The sequence below is a fragment of the Triticum dicoccoides genome, chromosome 2B (assembly GCF_002162155.2).
Source record: "Triticum dicoccoides isolate Atlit2015 ecotype Zavitan chromosome 2B, WEW_v2.0, whole genome shotgun sequence".
Taxonomy (NCBI): Eukaryota; Viridiplantae; Streptophyta; class Magnoliopsida; order Poales; family Poaceae; genus Triticum; species Triticum dicoccoides.
This window is the reverse complement of record NC_041383.1, coordinates 53,950,967-53,971,556: the sequence shown is the minus strand read 5'-3', so window position 1 is coordinate 53,971,556 and position 20,590 is coordinate 53,950,967. Positions and strand designations below refer to the sequence as shown.

At 42.9% G+C, this 20,590-nt stretch overlaps 3 pseudogenes; all 3 read left to right on the top strand.

Moving 5' to 3' along the window:
* LOC119360424 overlaps positions 1–5,253 on the top strand; it is a 29,128-nt pseudogene extending 23,875 nt beyond the window's left edge.
* Positions 5,254–6,290: 1,037 nt separating this feature from the next.
* Positions 6,291–11,977, top strand: LOC119360423 (annotated as a pseudogene).
* Positions 11,978–12,660: 683 nt separating this feature from the next.
* On the top strand, positions 12,661–18,725 carry LOC119360422 (annotated as a pseudogene).
* The last annotated feature ends 1,865 nt before the right edge of the window (positions 18,726–20,590 follow it).

The window sequence follows — 20,590 nt, the reverse complement described above, 5'->3', positions numbered from 1 at the left end:
GGCGTCTCGCCACGTGGCGGGAAGCCATTGGGCAGCACTTGACGGCGGCCGCCGTTAGGCGATGACGTTGTCGACGGCCTGGGCCGTCGGCATAGATGTACGGCCACCGTCGGCTTAGGGTCTATGCCGACGGCTTTTCTATGCCGACGGTCATCCTAGCTACGCCGACGGATATTTTGCCGACGGCTCTATGCCGACGGGGGCCGTCGTCATAGGCCTGCCCCGACGGCTAGTCATGGCTATGCCGACGGCCCTGGCCGTCGGCATAGGGTGCGATTCCGGTAGTGCTGCTACCTCCGGAAGGTCGCGGAGGAGGCCACCCGAGCTGGACGACGGGGCGTCTTTGGATGTGGAGGAGGTCCGACCAGAGGAGCGGCATGTACTTCCCTTGGTACTGTTTGATGTATCTAAATATGTCTTTGTTAATAATTTTATTTGTTAACTATTATTTATGTTTGTTACTTCCATTCTGATGCTTCCAGACCAAAATTAACGAGCTTTACATACTGGTTTGCTCACTTTTCTTTGTAGAGCAGTCCAACTCATTACCATCTTATGTAGTATCTCTTATATTTGTGCCTTGTATATCCTTAGTAGAGCTCAATCGTTGATCTGCTTATATCTCCCATCTCCCAGTCTTTGATCCTTACATTTTAATGGTTCAAATTCACATCGGGGATCATTACCTTGACCAATCTCAGTGACACACTCGAGGAAGATAAAATTATGATGGACACCATATGGCGTTAGGCATAATATACCATTGTTTTTCTGTGATTCCAAAGATGTTAGCTATTACTCCTTCCGACTAAAGTTTTACTAAACTAACAACAAGTAAGATGGATCAGAGGGAGTATTTAGAAAGCTCAAAATCTTAGTTCAAGTTTCAGAACTCAAGAGGTATCCTATACTCTTGAAACTTTTATTAGGAGGTGCTCTCCTTAAATACATGCTTTTGATCTACCCCCTTTTACTAGCAATTCGATGGTGCTGCTTGAATATTTTGTTCCTAATGCATGCAACACAATACATCCCTTATCTGCATAGATCTGCTTGTTCTCGAATCGGTTCAAATAAATATGATGCTGATTTGGTTCCTTCTACTTCTACAGGTTTGAATACTATGGTCAGATTTTTTTCCCGAGAATCCACAAGTTTTGCTGGTCTTGAAGAATGTATTAAGTTCATTGCAAACTTAAAGTTCAGAGAAGATATGCAAGGAAGGGCGCCACCTCTCCCTCACCGTCCATTGTCTCTAGACACGACGTCGTGAGAAACACCTGCTATCTATATATATGAACTATCTATCATCTTTAGCTAATCTCTAGACACATCGTCATCAGCGGCACCTGCTATCTAAATGTATGAACTGTACTTTTCTTTTGAAGATCGTTTTTCTTTTGGAGCATGTTAGTCTTTGATTTCAATTCAATGTTGTCCTCTATCATCCACCTTGTAAGATTGTGACCTATCTTATAATATGCACCTATTACCTTGCTATGTCTCTTGAATGAACATTTTTCTCTAAGTTTTTGTTAACTGTACCCTGGCCTGCATATGCACGTGCACAGCTGCACAGCCAAGGCAAGTGCACACAAGAACGCACAGGAGGCGCGCCCAGGGCGCGCCCCACCTACTAGTTAAATGGTAATAGTGGGAAGGAATTGACAGAGCTCCTCCCCCACCTCCCAAAGCTCTCCAAATTGAAAATACGGAATTGTAAAATTATAAAAAAGCTGGTAGTGGGGCTGGATGTGCAACAAACAACCACAGAAGCATCAGAAATGGGGGGAGGTGAAATAACAGCAGCAGCAGCAGCAGAGGAAGAGGATGATGGGGTACTGCTTTTCCCAGCTCATCTCTGTGACTCGCTTCGGGAATTGGAGTTCTATGACTGCCCAGAGCTGTTCCTGGTGGACCCACCAACTCTTGTTCCTGGAAGAGGATGGCTCCAAGCCTTGCAATCCCTCCAGAGATTAACAATAATGTTTTGCCCAAAGTTTCTATTTGCCTTTTCTTTTTCCCGTCATATTTTTCCTTCCTCCCTGCAGTTCCTGCAGCTTATGGGTGTTGAAGGCATGGGGACACTAGAGCCCCTCTCAAACCTCTCCTCTCTTACCAGATTACGATAGTTTATTTGCGGTAAGGATCTGAAATGTCAAGGCTTGCAGTCTCTCCTTACCACCGGGGGCCAGCTCAACGAATTAAATGTCTGGTTCAGCCCCGTATTCTTTGCTGTTTGGGATCCCAATCCTAGGGGGCTTTGGAGGATGTTGAAGGAGAAGAAGAGCAGAAGATACAACCTGTTTCATTGACACTACATGAGCTTTGTACAGACGACGCAGCGGGACTCCTTGCCGCACCCATCTGCAGCTTCCTGTCTTCCTCCCTCACCAAGCTGGAACTTCGTGGGAGTTGATCCACACGACTAGAGAGCTTCAGCAAGGAGCAAGAGGACGCCCTTCAGCTCCTCTCCTCCCTGCAGGAACTTAAGTTTGAGAGTTTCAAGAACCTTCAACAACTCCCTGCAGGGCTGCAAAACCTTACCAGCCTCAAGATATTATCAATCTCCGTCTGTCCAGCAGTGTCGTCATTACCGAGCGATGGCCTCCCGAGATCACTACAAGAGCTAAATGTCAGTTTGTGCGAAAACCAGGAGCTAAAACAACATTGCAGGGGGTTAGTGGGAACCATCCCCAAAATCAAAGTAGACAGCAGTGACTACTGACTACTGATCCAAGGTAACACCAACATACTTTCTTGTGTTTTTCCACTCTGCCCTTTCCCTGCAATCGTGCTTAATAACACTGCGTTTTCTCCCATCCACCATGCAGGAAAATGCCTTGGAGTTCCCTTTTGTACATTCTTCTAGCCTTGAGCTCAACTCCTTTCATACAAACACACTTTCCACGTGCATGACATGAGGGCCTTGTGGCTGCCGTTTCCCTTCCTGTACATATATCTGGTCAGTACATTTAAACTGGAACTTTACTCCAGCTATATCATATCAGTTACTTATACTCGCTGCAAAAAATATATCAACTAATGCTCCTGCTATATTAGATTTCCATTTCCTTCTCAATGGTAGTAAAGTATTTAAGATTTGGTCTTCACAAATGTGAGAAAATCAACATCATTATCAACCAATGCCTTCTGCAAGTTTCTCTTCTTTTCTTCCTAGGTTTAATTACCAACGAAACCTGTGATCAACATTTGTTTTGCTTTTTTGTGCAGGTATTTTTTCAATGTTATGGGCTTCTTCCTATTAGCCCTTAATTTGGGTTACTGTCATTCATTAAGACGTGTTAGTCTACTTTCTATTTTGAGTGTCACAATCAAAATACCGCTACAGCATCAGTATCACATAAATGAGACTTTGGGTCAAGCTACTGATATTAAGGTGATCATCTTGTTTCATGCACTGATATGTTGTTATGTGTTCCTGCATTCCTAATTTCTGTTTGCTTGTTGCTCAGGTGTTCTAGTGTTTGTTTGGCAGGCTTTCTAGCCACTTGTGTTTGCATTTTGTGCAAAACTCATGAAGACTGATGGTGTGCCTGGAAAGTTAAGTTTTAGGGGTCATCTTGGCGTAATTATGGGAATTGTCAGTGTTTTGCTACTGATAAGGTTTGCAGTTTTGCCATCCAGGTATACTTACAACCGACAGGATTTGCAGTTTTTCAATTCAGTCTACATTCTATTGGTACCATTCTAAATGCAGATACTCTTGCATTCTCATAACTGTTGTTGTTTAATAAAAATTAATGGCATATAGGATCTTCTTACTCTTGCATTCGTCATAATTGTTGTTTAATAAAAATTAATGGCATATAGGATCTTCTTACTCTTGCATTCGTCATAACTGTTGTTGTTTAATAAAAATTAATGGCATATAGGATCTTCTTACTCTTGCATTCGTCATAACTGTTGTTGTTTGGCATATAGGATCTTCAGAAGAATAACCGGCAAATCAACCAATCCACCAACAGACTGGCAGAGCTGCACAGTAAGTTTATGAATTGACCTAGATATTGTACAATTTTGTTTTCATGTATGATTAATCACTTTATCCTTTGCAGATCTTATCAATCTGTTATCGAAAATTGCAACGCAGTCTTGGTAACCATCAATATTTCGAGCAGTGAACTCAATGTGAGTTATCGTGTTATTGTTCAGTAAGTTAATCAACTAGCCAAATATCCAAGCAATCTATTTCACAGACTACTTATTTTCCAGTTTTGAGCTGAGATCATTACTTATTTTTAATTTTTGAGCCATAACAGTTCTCAGTGTTCAATGTTTCTAATATCCTATTTTAAGTAGATGCATACTGTCAGATGCTCACCTCAATTACCAATTAACTCTCGTCAGTCTAGTTAATACTGTCGGATTGTGTCTTTGCTCACCAACCATAGGCGATGCGTATTAAGAATTCAGAAGGGCTCCATATTAGTGCTCTGAAGGCATATTTCATGCTGAAACTGTGAATTTCTGCAGTGCGTTACAGTACAGGTAATGCATTGCAGGGCACAACCCCATTGAGGCAATAAAATGCATGATCACAACTTATTTATAATTAACACTAGTTTATTATGGTGTTCCATCTTGTGATAAAATAAGCAACCGATTGCAAGTGCCTCGCTCTGATCGATCTTCTACCTACTTCAGTCAGACGTGCGTGTACTGTTGGTGGCTAATCTCCGTTTCATGTTACTCCATTTTGTAGATCAACCTCCTTGGAAGCAACCGATTGAGTTGGGTGAAAGGTGTGGCTGACTGCAACAGGAGCCACACAAGAGTGCTGTTGTTCAGTGGATGCAGTTTCAACTGTTCCTTGTGACATCATTGATGCCAAATCCGTCTCTAGCATACGCTGGTCGCCCAGGAATTGCTGCAGTAGTTGCCAATACCATCTCCCCCAAGGCACATTGTCAAGCTGTTGCTTCATTTTAGTGGCATGGAGGGATGATGCTTCCTGTACTAACTAACAACTGACTCCTCTGTGCAGACAAACATGGATGGCGTATTATTATTATTATTATTATTATTATTATTGTTATTTCCTTAAGCCCCAAATACCCGAAGATGCAGCTTATTATCGAAAACTTACACTGCAAAGGTAAGAAGGCATTATTATTCATGTCTGCTCTGAGTACCAGAAGAGGGACATAATTAGCTATAACTGAATGGCTGTTGTTATTTTGCAGGTGTCACGACTCACTGGAGAAGGACCACTATACACCTGCTCAATGACTCCAGCATTTAATGAGTGTGCTTGAAACACTGCAGAGGTTCATTCATGTGAGGTAAATAGGCCCCAGTGAAGTGCAACTTTGCAAGATAGCTGCATGTGCTTATCAAGTTAATGACTGGTACATCCTGTGACGTCTTTTTCACCTTTGTGCCGTGCGCATGATGGTTAGTATTTCAGTCATTCAGTATTAGTCTAGTAGAAAATATTCCGAACCCTGACCGGCAGAAGCATGCCAATTGCTTACACATCTCCCTCCTTGTCAGGAACCAGACTGCATCATCTTCTAAAGAAATCGACACTTGTCAGCGGTTGGTTGTTCACTGAAGAAGTCGACACTCAGTGGTTGGTTGTTGCCAAACCGGGCACGCTCATCATCGACCGGACGATCTTCAATCTAACGGAAACTTATATTACGTCTTCGCCCGGAGTTACGACACACCACCACACCACCCTTGATCGTGCGTGCATCAAACGGCTCTGAAGACCGGAGCTGTCGCTGTATGAATTACCTTTACTGGCTCCTTGTTCACCCGCTTTACTTTGGTGTTAAGTTAAGATTATCTTTCACTGGTTGTGAAGGGTATAAACCCCCGGATCTATCTGAGAGCACTGGAGCGTAAACGTGTATCCTTAATTCGGGTCGCTCGCAATAATGCACATCTTCCAACCAATACAGGCCCAGGTGGAGCCTAATTCTCGCGCCTGCTTGCTGGAGCGTGTCGTCGTGCGCACCAGGAGTGCCTTCTTGATCTACCTGGAGGACGTCAGCCGGAGGCCTGTGCCAGCTTTGCTGAAGCCCCATCGCTGAAGCTGATCTGATCACACTGCCTGGGCTGGTCCATACATGCCTGCTTCTGCGCGCTATCGAACTTGCCGTTTACTATTGAGCAGTGTTTTTACATGCTAGCTAGCTAGTGCCAGTGCCACCGTTGATGGTAATATAGACAAAAAAAAGAATCAAATGTTGCAGCGTAGCTGAAGCAGATCATCCCAGGCTTATTAGTTTTACTTGTTACGGTGACAGTGTGTGTGCACCATGCTCCATGACCAGCTCCATGGCACTTGCGATGCTGCCCACAAGCACGGCAAGGGTTGCGTCCGCAACCTTGCCTTCAATGCTCGCCACACTGCCAAAGCTGTTGGTAAACTGGTCAACTGTTGCGCTTGGCAGTGTGCTAAGCGCCGGCAGAGGTCACACAACAATTCCTCCTCAACGCCAACGCCAATCAGGATATTAGTGGATGCGTACCCAAGCTCAGTAAACTCCTCCCTTGCTCATCCTCCCCGCATCCACATGTTGGTGATGACGATCGTGGCAATGAGCTTGAGTTTAATAGGGTTGATTTCTCCCAAAGAATGAAGGACATTGTAGATAAACTGCAGCCTATGCGTAATGAGGTTAACAAGATTCTGCAAAGTTGTGGTGCTAGAATTGTCTTAGACATTGCGCAGCATCGTCCCACCACCACACCTCAGAGTGCCGAGCCAAAACTGTACGGAAGGGACCGTGCCATGACTAGCATCATACATGATATCACCAAGGGTCAATACTGTGACAAGGGTCTAACCGTGCTTCCAGTTGTTGGTCCAGGCGGAATGGGGAAGACAACTTTGATACAACACATATATAACAACCAACAAGTGCAGAATCATTTTCCGGTCAGGATTTGGATTTGTGTGTCATTCAATTTCAACCCGGATAAGGTGCTAGAACAGATTAAGAGAGATACCCTTCCCGTTGAAGGTGAAAATGGGTGTAGTACAACACAAGAGCTGATTGAACACAGGTTGAAATACAAAAGGTTCTTACTTGTATTGGATGATATATGGCAGTTTACTGATGTGGATGACTGGAAAAAACTATTGTTGATACTTGGCAAGTCACAAGAAAAGGGTTCCATGATTCTAGTCACAACTCGGCAAAAGGAAATAGCAGATCAGGCTAAGAAAGCTGAAGAGCCAAAAGAACTGAATGGTTTAGAACTCGGAGAGTTTAGGAAGTTATTCGTTGTATATGTCTTTGATGCTGAGCAATATCCAAGAGATAAACTTCATTTGCTTGGCATAGGAGATGAGATAATCGGAAAGCTAAAGGGCTCCCCTCTTGCAGCAAAGACCGTTGGTAGATTGTTGAGTAAAGACCTCAGTTTGCCTCATTGGAGAAGGGTACTAAGAAGTAAAGAATGGGCGAAGCAGACTGGTGACAATGGAATTATGCCTGCCTTGAAGCTTAGCTATGATTTTCTCCCTTTCCATCTGCAACAGTGTTTTTCCTATTCAGCATTGTTTCCTGAAGATTACCGTTTCAGAAGTTATGAGATCATCAGCTTGTGGATTGGACTAGATATTCTGATACCTGGTCAAAATCAAACACTTGAAGACATAGGTTTGAGAAATTTAAAGGAGTTAGTCATCCATGGATTTTTCAGAGAAGAGGAAAATTATGGTGGTATGTATTATGTTATGCATGACCTACTGCATGAATTGGCATTGAAGGTTGCAGCCCATGATTGTTTCAGTTTACGTCTCCCTAATGTTGGATCGGTAGAGATTCAACCAACCACCCACCACTTGTCTATAAGCACAGAGGACTTAGGTGAATATCATGCAGTGTTTGGTGAAAAATTAAAGAGTGACTTGGAAGAACTGAAGACAGGATTTAAGGTTCGAGATTTACAAACATTGATGTTATTTGGAAAAGTGGATGAAGGTTTTGTCAAGATATTTGGTGATTTCTTTGGGGAAGCGAACGCTCTTCGTGTTCTTCGTTTGCCCAGCCTGGTTTGTCCTGTGGAATCCATGTTACATAACTTTTCAGGACTTGTCCACCTACGATGCCTATGGTTAGGGACATGGAATAGAGATATGCATTTGCCACCTAACATCTCTAAATTTTATAATTTAAGGATTCTAAATCTTGGGTTCTGGTATGGCAGTCATGATTTGCCTGAAGACATGAGCAACCTTGTCAAATTGTGCCATTTTTATGTCCCAAGCAATGATCAACTTCACTATGATATTCAGAATGTGGGCAAACTTAAACTCTTAGAAGAGTTAAAGGTATTTCAAGTCAACAAAAAAAGTGAAGGGTTTGAACCAAAGCAACTAGAGCACTTAACCAAGCTAAGGGAGCTTGGCATCTACAACCTTGAGAAGGTAGATACAGTAGAAGAAGCAGCTCAGGCAAAACTGTTGGAGAAAAAAAATACTTGAGGAGGTTAACATTGGACTGGCATAGTAAGCGAACTTGTGTTGAGCCTAGTGTGGAAGTAGCGGTTCTTGAGAGCCTTCAACCACATGGAGATCTTCAAGTGTTGTGCATTAGAGGGAACGGAGGTCCTTCTTGTCCAACATGGCTGGGTGATGAGTTCGCTGTTGAAGTTCTACAATCTTTTTGGCTTGATGGTGTTTCTTGGGACGTTTTTCCTTCTTTAGGGAAGGCATTGGATCTTCGTGAGCTCAGGTTGGAGCGTATTGCTGGATTGAAAGAGGTTATCATGGAGAAAAGTTTTTGCATGCTAATAAAGCTTGAACTCATTTCACTAGGAAGTTTTGAAAATTGGATTTACCCAGCTGAACAAGAGTCTTCCCTGGTTGGAGACTTGTTGCCACCGGATACTCATATGCTCCCTCTATTGCAAGTGCTGATTATTAGAGATTGTCCGAAACTCTTGGGGTTTCCTTTCTCAAACCACATTGTTTCCCCAAATTGGTTTCCCAAACTACAAGAGCTTCAGGTACTAGACTGTCCAGAATTCTCGTCAGTAATTCCCATCTCCTCGATTGAAAATCTGTGTTCTGTCAGGATGAAATGTGTAAAGCTACTGGAGAAGTTTGCATACTCAAAATCATTCAATGGAGCAAAATTGGAAATTATTGGAAAGGGTGATCTGCACCGCTTAGAGCAAGTGTTAGTTTCTGATAAAGAAACGGGTATAGAGACGCTGACACTGGACAAGTGCCCACCTCTGGAGTTGAAGCACCTTCTGATGCTAACCTCGCTGAGGAGATTGATTGTACAGAATTCAGTTGGTCTAGTTGGACCACTAGGAGGAGGTCAGACTGATTTGGAATGGCAGCTCCCTGTTGAGTATATCGGGATCAATGAATTAAATGGTAATACTGGGAAGGAATTGACAGAGCTCGTCCTCCACCTCCCAAAGCTCTCCAAATTGAAAATACGGAATTGTAAAATTATAAAAAAGCTGGTAGTGGGGCTGGATGTGCAACAAACAACCACAGAAGCATCAGAAACGGGGGGAGGTGAAATAACAGCAGCAGCAGCAGCAGCAGAGGAAGAGGATGATGTGGTACTGCTTTTCCCAGCTCATCTCTGTGACTCACTTCGGGAATTGGAGTTCTATGACTGCCCAGAGCTGTTCCTGGTGGACCCACCAACTCTTGTTCCTGGAAGAGGATGGCTCCAAGCCTTGCAATCCCTCCAGAGATTAACAATAATGTTTTGCCCAAAGTTTCTATTTGCCTTTTCTTTTTCCCGTCATATTTTTTCCTTCCTCCCTGCAGTTCCTGCAGCTTATGGGTGTTGAAGGCATGGGGACACTAGAGCCCCTCTCAAACCTCTCCTCTCTTACCAGATTACGATTGTTTATTTGCGGTAAGGATCTGAAATGTCAAGGCTTGCAGTCTCTCCTTACCACCGGGGGCCAGCTCAACGAATTAAATGTCTGGTTCAGCCCCGTATTCTTTGCTGATTGGGATCCCAATCCTAGGGGGGCTTTGGAGGATGTTGAAGGAGAAGAAGAGCAGAAGATACAACCTGTTTCATTGACACTACATGAGCTTTGTACAGACGACGCAGCGGGACTCCTTGCGTTAATTTGGGTTACTGTGATTCATTAAGACGTGTTAGTCTACTTTCTATTTTGAGTGTCACAATCAAAATATCGCTACAGCATCAGTATCACATAAATGAGACTTTGGGTCAAGCTACTGATATTAAGGTGATCATCTTGTTTCATGCACTGATATGTTGTTATGTGTTCCTGCATTCCTAATTTCTGTTTACTTGTTGCTCAGGTGTTCTAGTGTTTGTTTGGCAGGCTTTCTAGCCACTTGTGTTTGCATTTTGTGCAAAACTCATGAAGACTGATGGTGTGCATGGAAAGTTAAGTTTTAGGGGTCATCTTCAGTGTTTTGCTACTGATAAGGTTTGCAGTTTTGCCATCTAGGTATACTTACAACCGACAGGATTTGCAGTTTTTCAATTCAGTCTACATTCTATTGGTACCATTCTAAATGCAGATACTCTTGCATTCACATAACTGTTGTTGTTTAATAAAAATTAATGGCATATAGGATCTTCTTACTCTTGCATTCGTCATAACTGTTGTTGTTTAATAAAAATTAATGGCATATAGGATCTTCTTACTCTTGCATTCGTCATAACTGTTGTTGTTTGGCATATAGGATCTTCAGAAGAATAACCGGCAAATCCACCAATCCACCAACAGACTGGCAGAGCTGCACAGTAAGTTTATGAATTGACCTAGATATTGTACAATTTTGTTTTCATGTATGATTAATCACTTTATCCTTTGCAGATCTTATCAATCTGTTATCGAAAATTGCAACGCAGTCTTGGTAACCATCAACATTTCGAGCAGTGAACTCAATGTGAGTTATCGTGTTATTGTTCAGTAAGTTAATCAACTAGCCAAATATCCAAGCAATCTATTTCACAGACTACTTATTTTCCAGTTTTGAGCTGAGATCATTACTTATTTTTAATTTTTGAGCCATAACAGTTCTCAGTGTTCAATGTTTCTAATATCCTATTTTAAGTAGATGCATACTGTTAGATGCTCACCTCAATTACCAATTAACTCTCGTCAGTCTAGTTAATACTGTCGGATTGTGTCTTTGCTCACCAACCATAGGCGATGCGTATTAAGAATTCAGAAGGGCTCCATATTAGTGCTCTGAAGGCATATTTCATGCTGAAACTGTGAATTTCTGCAGTGCGTTACAGTACAGGTAATGCATTGCAGGGCACAACCCCGTTGAGGCAATAAAATGCATGATCACAACTTATTTATAATTAACACTAGTTTATTATGGTGTTCCATCTTGTGATAAAATAAGCAACCGATTGCAAGTGCCTCGCTCTGATCGATCTTCTACCTACTTCAGTCAGACGTGCGTGTACTGTTGGTGGCTAATCTCCGTTTCATGTTACTCCATTTTGTAGATCAACCTCCTTGGAAGCAACCGATTGAGTTGGGTGAAAGGTGTGGCTGACTGCAACAGGAGCCACACAAGAGTGCTGTTGTTCAGTGGATGCAGTTTCAACTGTTCCTTGTGACATCATTGATGCCAAATCCGTCTCTAGCATACGCTGGTCGCCCAGGAATTGCTGCAGTAGTTGCCAATACCATCTCCCCCAAGGCACATTGTCAAGCTGTTGCTTCATTTTAGTGGCATGGAGGGATGATGCTTCCTGTACTAACTAACAAGTGACTCCTCTGTGCAGACAAACATGGATGGTGTATTATTATTATTATTATTATTATTTCCTTAAGCCCCAAATACCCGAAGATGCAGCTTATTATCGAAAACTTACACTGCAAAGGTAAGAAGGGATTATTATTCATGTCTGCTCTGAGTACCAGAAGAGGGACATAATTAGCTATAACTGAATGGTTGTTGTTATTTTGCAGGTGTCACGACTCACTGGAGAAGGACCACTATACACCTGCTCAATGACTCCAGCATTTAATGAGTGTGCTTGAAACACTGCAGAGGTTCATTCATGTGAGGTAAATAGGCCCCAGTGAAGTGCAACTCTGCAAGATAGCTGCATGTGCTTATCAAGTTAATGACTGGTACATCCTGTGACGTCTTTTTCACCTTTGTGCCGTGCGCATGATGGTTAGTATTTCAGTCATTCAGTATTAGTCTAGTAGAAAATATTCCGAACCCTGACCGGCAGAAGCATGCCAATTGCTTACACATCTCCCTCCTTGTCAGGAACCAGACTGCATCATCTTCTAAAGAAATTGACACTTGTCAGCGGTTGGTTGTTCACTGAAGAAGTCGACACTCAGTGGTTGGTTGTTGCCAAACCGGGCACGCTCATCATCGACCGGACGATCTTCAATCTAACGGAAACTTATATTACGTCTTCGCCCGGAGTTAGGACACACCACCACACCACCCTTGATCGTGCGTGCATCAAACGGCTCTGAAGACCGGAGCTGTCGCTGTATGAATTACCTTTACTGGCTCCTTGTTCACCCGCTTTACTTTGGTGTTAAGTTAAGATTATCTTTCACTGGTTGTGAAGGGTATAAACCCCCGGATCTATCTGAGAGCACTGGAGCGTAAACGTGTATCCTTAATTCGGGTCGCTCGCAATAATGCACATCTTCCAACCAATACAGGCCCAGATGGAGCCTAATTCTCGCGCCTGCTTGCTGGAGCGTGTCGTCGTGCGCACTAGGAGTGCCTTCTTGATCTACCTGGAGGACGTCAGCCGGAGGCCTGTGCCAGCTTTGCTGAAGCCCCATCGCTGAAGCTGATCTGATCACACTGCCTGGGCTGGTCCATACATGCCTGCTTCTGCGCGCTGTCGAACATGTCGTTTACTATTGAGCAGTGTTTTTACATGCTAGCTAGCTAGTGCCAGTGCCACCGTTGATGGTAATATAGACAAAAAAAAGAATCAAATGTTGCAGCGTAGCTGAAGCAGATCATCCCAGGCTTATTAGTTTTACTTTCTTGTTACGGTGACAGTGTGTGTGCACCAAGGTCCATGACCAGCTCCATGGCACTTGCGATGCTGCCCACAAGCACGGCAAGGGTTGCGTCCGCAACCTTGCCTTCAATGCTCGCCACACTGCCAAAGCTGTTGGTAAACTGGTCAACTGTTGCGCTTGGCAGTGTGCTAAGCGCCGGCAGAGGTCACACAACAATTCCTCCTCAACGCCCAACGCCAATCAGGATATTAGTGGATGCGTACCCAAGCTCAGTAAACTCCTCCCTTGCTCATCCTCCCCGCATCCACATGTTGGTGATGACGATTGTGGCAATGAGCTTGAGTTTAATAGGGTTGATTTCTCCCAAAGAATGAAGGACATTGTAGATAAACTGCAGCCTATGCGTAATGAGGTTAACAAGATTCTGCAAAGTTGTGGTGCTAGAATTGTCTTAGACATTGCGCAGCATCGTCCCACCACCACACCTCAGAGTGCCGAGCCAAAACTGTACGGAAGGGACCGTGCCATGACTAGCATCATACATGATAGCACCAAGGGTCAATACTGTGACAAGGGTCTAACCGTGCTTCCAGTTGTTGGTCCAGGCGGAATGGGGAAGACAACTTTGATACAACACATATATAACAACCAACAAGTGCAGAATCATTTTCCGGTCAGGATTTGGATTTGTGTGTCATTCAATTTCAACCTGGATAAGGTGCTAGAACAGATTAAGAGAGATACCCTTCCCGTTGAAGGTGAAAATGGGTGTAGTACAACACAAGAGCTGATTGAACACAGGTTGAAATACAAAAGGTTCTTACTTGTATTGGATGATATATGGCAGTTTACTGATGTGGATGACTGGAAAAAACTATTGTTGATACTTGGCAAGTCACAAGAAAAGGGTTCCATGATTCTAGTCACAACTCGGCAAAAGGAAATAGCAGATCAGGCTAAGAAAGCTGAAGAGCCAAAAGAACTGAATGGTTTAGAACTCAGAGAGTTTAGGAAGTTATTCCTTGTATATGTCTTTGATGCTGAGCAATATCCAAGAGATAAACTTCATTTGCTTGGCACAGGAGATGAGATAATCGGAAAGCTAAAGGGCTCCCCTCTTGCAGCAAAGACCGTTGGTAGATTGCTGAGTAAAGACCTCAGTTTGCCTCATTGGAGAAGGGTACTAAGAAGTAAAGAATGGGCGAAGCAGACTGGTGACAATGGAATTATGCCTGCCTTGAAGCTTAGCTATGATTTTCTCCATTTCCATCTGCAACAGTGTTTTTCCTATTCAGCATTGTTTCCTGAAGATTACCGTTTCAGAAGTTATGAGCTCATCAGCTTGTGGATTGGACTAGATATTCTGATACCTGGTCAAAATCAAACACTTGAAGACATAGGTTTGAGAAATTTAAAGGAGTTAGTCATCCATGGATTTTTCAGAGAAGAGGAAAATTATGGTGGTATGTATTATGTTATGCATGACCTACTGCATGAATTGGCATTGAAGGTTGCAGCCCATGATTGTTTCAGTTTACGTCTCCCTAATGTTGGATCGGTAGAGATTCAACCAACCACCCACCACTTGTCTATAAGCACAGAGGACTTAGGTGAATATCATTCAGTGTTTGGTGAAAAATTAAAGTGTGACTTGGAAGAACTAAAGACAGGATTTAAGGTTCGAGATTTGCAACATTGATGTTATTTGGAAAAGTGGATGAAGGTTTTGTCAAGATATTTGGTGATTTCTTTGGGGAAGCGAACGCTCTTCGTGTTCTTCGTTTGCCCAGCCTGGTTTGTCCTGTGGAATCCATGTTACATAACTTTTCAGGACTTGTCCACCTACGATGCCTATGGTTAGGGACATGGAATAGAGATATGCATTTGCCACCTAACATCTCTAAATTTTATAATTTAAGGATTCTAAATCTTGGGTTCTGGTATGGCAGTCATGATTTGCCTGAAGACATGAGCAACCTTGTCAAATTGTGCCATTTTTATGTCCCAAGCAATGATCAACTTCACTATGATATTCAGAATGTGGGCAAACTTAAACTCTTAGAAGAGTTAAAGGTATTTCAAGTCAACAAAAAAAGTGAAGGGTTTGAACCAAAGCAACTAGAGCACTTAACCAAGCTAAGGGAGCTTGGCATCTACAACCTTGAGAAGGTAGATACAGTAGAAGAAGCAGCTCAGGCAAAACTGTTGGAGAAAAAAAATACTTGAGGAGGTTAACATTGGACTGGCATAGTAAGCGAACTTGTGTTGAGCCTAGTGTGGAAGTAGCGGTTCTTGAGAGCCTTCAACCACATGGAGATCTTCAAGTGTTGTGCATTAGAGGGAACGGAGGTCCTTCTTGTCCAACATGGCTGGGTGATGAGTTCGCTGTTGAAGTTCTACAATCTTTTTGGCTTGATGGTGTTTCTTGGGACGTTTTTCCTTCTTTAGGGAAGGCATTGGATCTTCGTGAGCTCAGGTTGGAGCGTATTGCTGGATTGAAAGAGGTTATCATGGAGAAAAGTTTTTGCATGCTAATAAAGCTTGAACTCATTTCACTAGGAAGTTTTGAAAATTGGATTTACCCAGCTGAACAAGAGTCTTCCCTGGTTGGAGACTTGTTGCCACCGGATACTCATATGCTCCCTCTATTGCAAGTGCTGATTATTAGAGATTGCCCGAAACTCTTGGGGTTTCCTTTCTCAAACCACATTGTTTCCCCAAATTGGTTTCCCAAACTACAAGAGCTTCAGGTACTAGACTGTCCAGAATTCTCGTCAGTAATTCCCATCTCCTGGATTGAAAATCTGTGTTCTGTCAGGATGAAATGTGTAAAGCTACAGGAGAAGTTTGCATACTCAAGATCATTCAATGGAGCAAAATTGGAAATTATTGGAAAGGGTGATCTGCACAGCTTAGAGCAAGTGTTAGTTTCTGATAAAGAAACGGGTATAGAGACGCTGACACTGGACAAGTGCCCACCTCTGGAGTTGAAGCACCTTCTGATGCTAACCTCGCTGAGGAGATTGATTGTACAGAATTCAGTTGGTCTAGTTGGACCACTAGGAGGAGGTCAGACTGATTTGGAATGGCAGCTCCCTGTTGAGTATATCGGGATCAATGAATTAAATGGTAATAGTGGGAAGGAATTGACAGAGCTCCTCCCCCACCTCCCAAAGCTCTCCAAATTGAAAATACGGAATTGTAAAATTATAAAAAAGCTGGTAGTGGGGCTGGATGTGCAACAAACAACCACAGAAGCATCAGAAACGGGGGGAGGTGAAATAACAGCAGCAGCAGCAGCAGCAGAGGAAGAGGATGATGTGGTACTGCTTTTCCCAGCTCATCTCTGTGACTCACTTCGGGAATTGGAGTTCTATGACTGCCCAGAGCTGTTCCTGGTGGACCCACCAACTCTTGTTCCTGGAAGAGGATGGCTCCAAGCCTTGCAATCCCTCCAGAGATTAACAATAATGTTTTGCCCAAAGTTTCTATTTGCCTTTTCTTTTTCCCGTCATATTTTTTCCTTCCTCCCTGCAGTTCCTGCAGCTTATGGGTGTTGAAGGCATGGGGACACTAGAGCCCCTCTCAAACCTCTCCTCTCTTACCAGATTACGATTGTTTATTTGCGGTAAGGATCTGAAATGTCAAGGCTTGCAGTCTCTCCTTACCACCGGGGGCCAGCTCAACGAATTAAATGTCTGGTTCAGCCCCGTATTCTTTGCTGATTGGGATCCCAATCCTAGGGGGGCTTTGGAGGATGTTGAAGGAGAAGAAGAGCAGAAGATACAACCTGTTTCATTGACACTACATGAGCTTTGTACAGACGACGCAGCGGGACTCCTTGCGTTAATTTGGGTTACTGTGATTCATTAAGACGTGTTAGTCTACTTTCTATTTTGAGTGTCACAATCAAAATATCGCTACAGCATCAGTATCGCATAAATGAGACTTTGGGTCAAGCTACTGATATTAAGGTGATCATCTTGTTTCATGCACTGATATGTTGTTATGTGTTCCTGCATTCCTAATTTTTGTTTGCTTGTTGCTCAGGTGTTCTAGTGTTTGTTTGGCAGGCTTTCTAGCCACTTGTGTTTGCATTTTGTGCAAAACTCATGAAGACTGATGGTGTGCATGGAAAGTTAAGTTTTAGGGGTCATCTTGGCGTAATTATGGGAATTGTCAGTGTTTTGCTACTGATAAGGTTTGCAGTTTTGCCATCCAGGTATACTTACAACCGACAGGATTTGCAGTTTTTCAATTCAGTCTACATTCTATTGGTACCATTCTAAATGCAAATACTCTTGCATTCTCATAACTGTTGTTGTTTAATAAAAATTAATGGCATATAGGATCTTCTTACTCTTGCATTCGTCATAACTGTTGTTGTTTAATAAAAATTAATGGCATATAGGATCTTCTTACTCTTGCATTCGTCATAACTGTTGTTGTTTGGCATATAGGATCTTCAGAAGAATAACCGGCAAATCCACCAATCCACCAACAGACTGGCAGAGCTGCACAGTAAGTTTATGAATTGACCTAGATATTGTACAATTTTGTTTTCATGTATGATTAATCACTTTATCCTTTGCAGATCTTATCAATCTGTTATCGAAAATTGCAACGCAGTCTTGGTAACCATCAACATTTCGAGCAGTGAACTCAATGTGAGTTATCGTGTTATTGTTCAGTAAGTTAATCAACTAGCCAAATATCCAAGCAATCTATTTCACAGACTACTTATTTTCCAGTTTTGAGCTGAGATCATTACTTATTTTTAATTTTTGAGCCATAACAGTTCTCAGTGTTCAATGTTTCTAATATCCTATTTTAAGTAGATGCATACTGTCAGATGCTCACCTCAATTACCAATTAACTCTCGTCAGTCTAGTTAATACTGTCGGATTGTGTCTTTGCTCACCAACCATAGGCGATGCGTATTAAGAATTCAGAAGGGCTCCATATTAGTGCTCTGAAGGCATATTTCATGCTGAAACTGTGAATTTCTGCAGTGCGTTACAGTACAGGTAATGCATTGCAAGGCACAACCCTGTTGAGGCAATAAAATGCATGATCACAACTTATTTATAATTAACACTAGTTTATTATGGTGTTCCATCTTGTGATAAAATAAGCAACCGATTGCAAGTGCCTCGCTCTGATCGATCTTCTACCTACTTCAGTCAGACGTGCGTGTACTGTTGGTGGCTAATCTCCGTTTCATGTTACTCCATTTTGTAGATCAACCTCCTTGGAAGCAACCGATTGAGTTGGGTGAAAGGTGTGGCTGACTGCAACAGGAGCCACACAAGAGTGCTGTTGTTCAGTGGATGCAGTTTCAACTGTTCCTTGTGACATCATTGATGCCAAATCCGTCTCTAGCATACGCTGGTCGCCCAGGAATTGCTGCAGTAGTTGCCAATACCATCTCCCCCAAGGCACATTGTCAAGCTGTTGCTTCATTTTAGTGGCATGGAGGGATGATGCTTCCTGTACTAACTAACAAGTGACTCCTCTGTGCAGACAAACATGGATGGTGTATTATTATTATTATTATTATTATTTCCTTAAGCCCCAAATACCCGAAGATGCAGCTTATTATCGAAAACTTACACTGCAAAGGTAAGAAGGGATTATTATTAATGTCTGCTCTAAGTACCAAAAGAGGGACATAATTAGCTATAACTGAATGGTTGTTGTTATTTTGCAAGTGTCACGACTCACTGGAGAAGGACCACTATACACCTGCTCAATGACTCCAGCAGGGTGTGCTTGAAACACTGCAGAGGTTTATTCATGTGAGGTAAATAGGACCCAGTGAAGTGCAACTCTGCAAGATAGCTGCATGTGCTTATCAAGTTAATGACTGGTACATCCTGTGACATCTTTTTCACCTTTGTGCCGTGCGCATGATGGTTAGTATTTCAGTCATTCCGTATTAGTCTAGTAGAAAATATTCTGAACCCTGACCGGCAGAAGCATGCCAATTGCTTACACATCTCCCTCCTTGTCAGGAACCAGACTGCATCATCTTCTAAAGAAATCGACACTTGTCAGCGGTTGGTTGTTCACTGAAGAAGTCGACACTCAGTGGTTGGTTGTTACCAAACCGGGCACGCTCATCATCGACCGGACGATCTTCAATCTAACGGAAACTTACGTCTTCGCCCGGAGTTACGACACACCACCACACCACCCTTGATCGTGCGTGCATCAAACGGCTCTGAAGACCGGAGCTGTCGCTGTATGAATTACCTTTACTGGCTCCTTGTTCACCCGCTTTACTTTGGTGTTAAGTTAAGATTATCTTTCACTGGTTGTGAAGGGTATAAACCCCCGGATCTACCTGAGAGCACTGGAGCGTAAACGTGTATCCTTAATTCGGGTCGCTCGCAATAATGCACATCTTCCAACCAATACAGGCCCAGATGGAGCCTAATTCTCGCGCCTGCTTGCTGGAGCGTGTCGTCGTGCGCACCAGGAGTGCCTTCTTGATCTACCTGGAGGACGTCAGCCGGAGGCCTGTGCCAGCTTTGCTGAAGCCCCATCGCTGAAGCTGATCTGATCACACTGCCTGGGCTGGTCCATACATGCCTGCTTCTGCGCGCTGTCGAACTTGCCGTTTACTATTGAGCAGTGTTTTTACATGCTAGCTAGCTAGTGCCAGTGCCACCGTTGATGGTAATATAGACAAAAAAAAAGAATCAAATGTTGCAGCGTAGCTGAAGCAGATCATCCCAGGCTTATTAGTTTTACTTTCTTGTTACGGTGACAGTGTGTGTGCACCATGCTCCATCAGAAAACGGAGCTTCATTAATGTCAACGATGCGCAAAGGTTGGCTGGAGATTTATTTCTTTGCGCTGTCGGGAGAAATTTGTAACTATATAATGTGATGTGGTATCAGATGGAGAATTTGCAGTTTACCTGATGAATATGAGTTGCAGACTTGCAGTACACCGGCCCTGAATCTACTCCTACTGCCGCGTCCGCGTTGGTGACATCTCAGGTATGAATGATTTGCAACTTGGTACACGACTATCTATAAATGCCCTGCTGAACTTGACGGCCTTCATGAGCCGTCAAAGTTGAGTGTTGATTCCGCGGGCTTTTTTTTTTTTTGCGGGTAAATTCCGCTGGCTTTCAGAGCGGCAACTATGTATTATGTATAAAGGAGCTCTGTCAGGAAATATGCAAATGTCTTGCGTGTGAACTTGGTTGTTCAGTTCTCTGAAGAACACTTTGTCCCTCAGAGCAATTCGGCGACTCCACGTGCTCAACAATATTCACTCGACTAAAGCGAACCTCCCCGGCACGGGTCCTATCTGGATTTTCATTTCATTCTTCCTCTATTTGTTTGTGTAATCTTGTTCTTTTGGGGTTGGCTCCCTTTTCAACGGTTATCCGAAGCTTCGAGAAGCTTTTGGGCGTTTAAAAAAAATCTTTTCTTGTTTCCTTTTTGGTTTTTTCCATGTTTTTTTTTATTTTTCCTCTCCTCCTTTTATTATTTTTAAAAATAAATGAGCATTTTCAATTTTCCTTGCATTCTTAAATTCCTCAACAAGTTTTCAAATTCATATTTCTTTTTTCAAATCCACAAACATTTGTAACATTCATGAAATT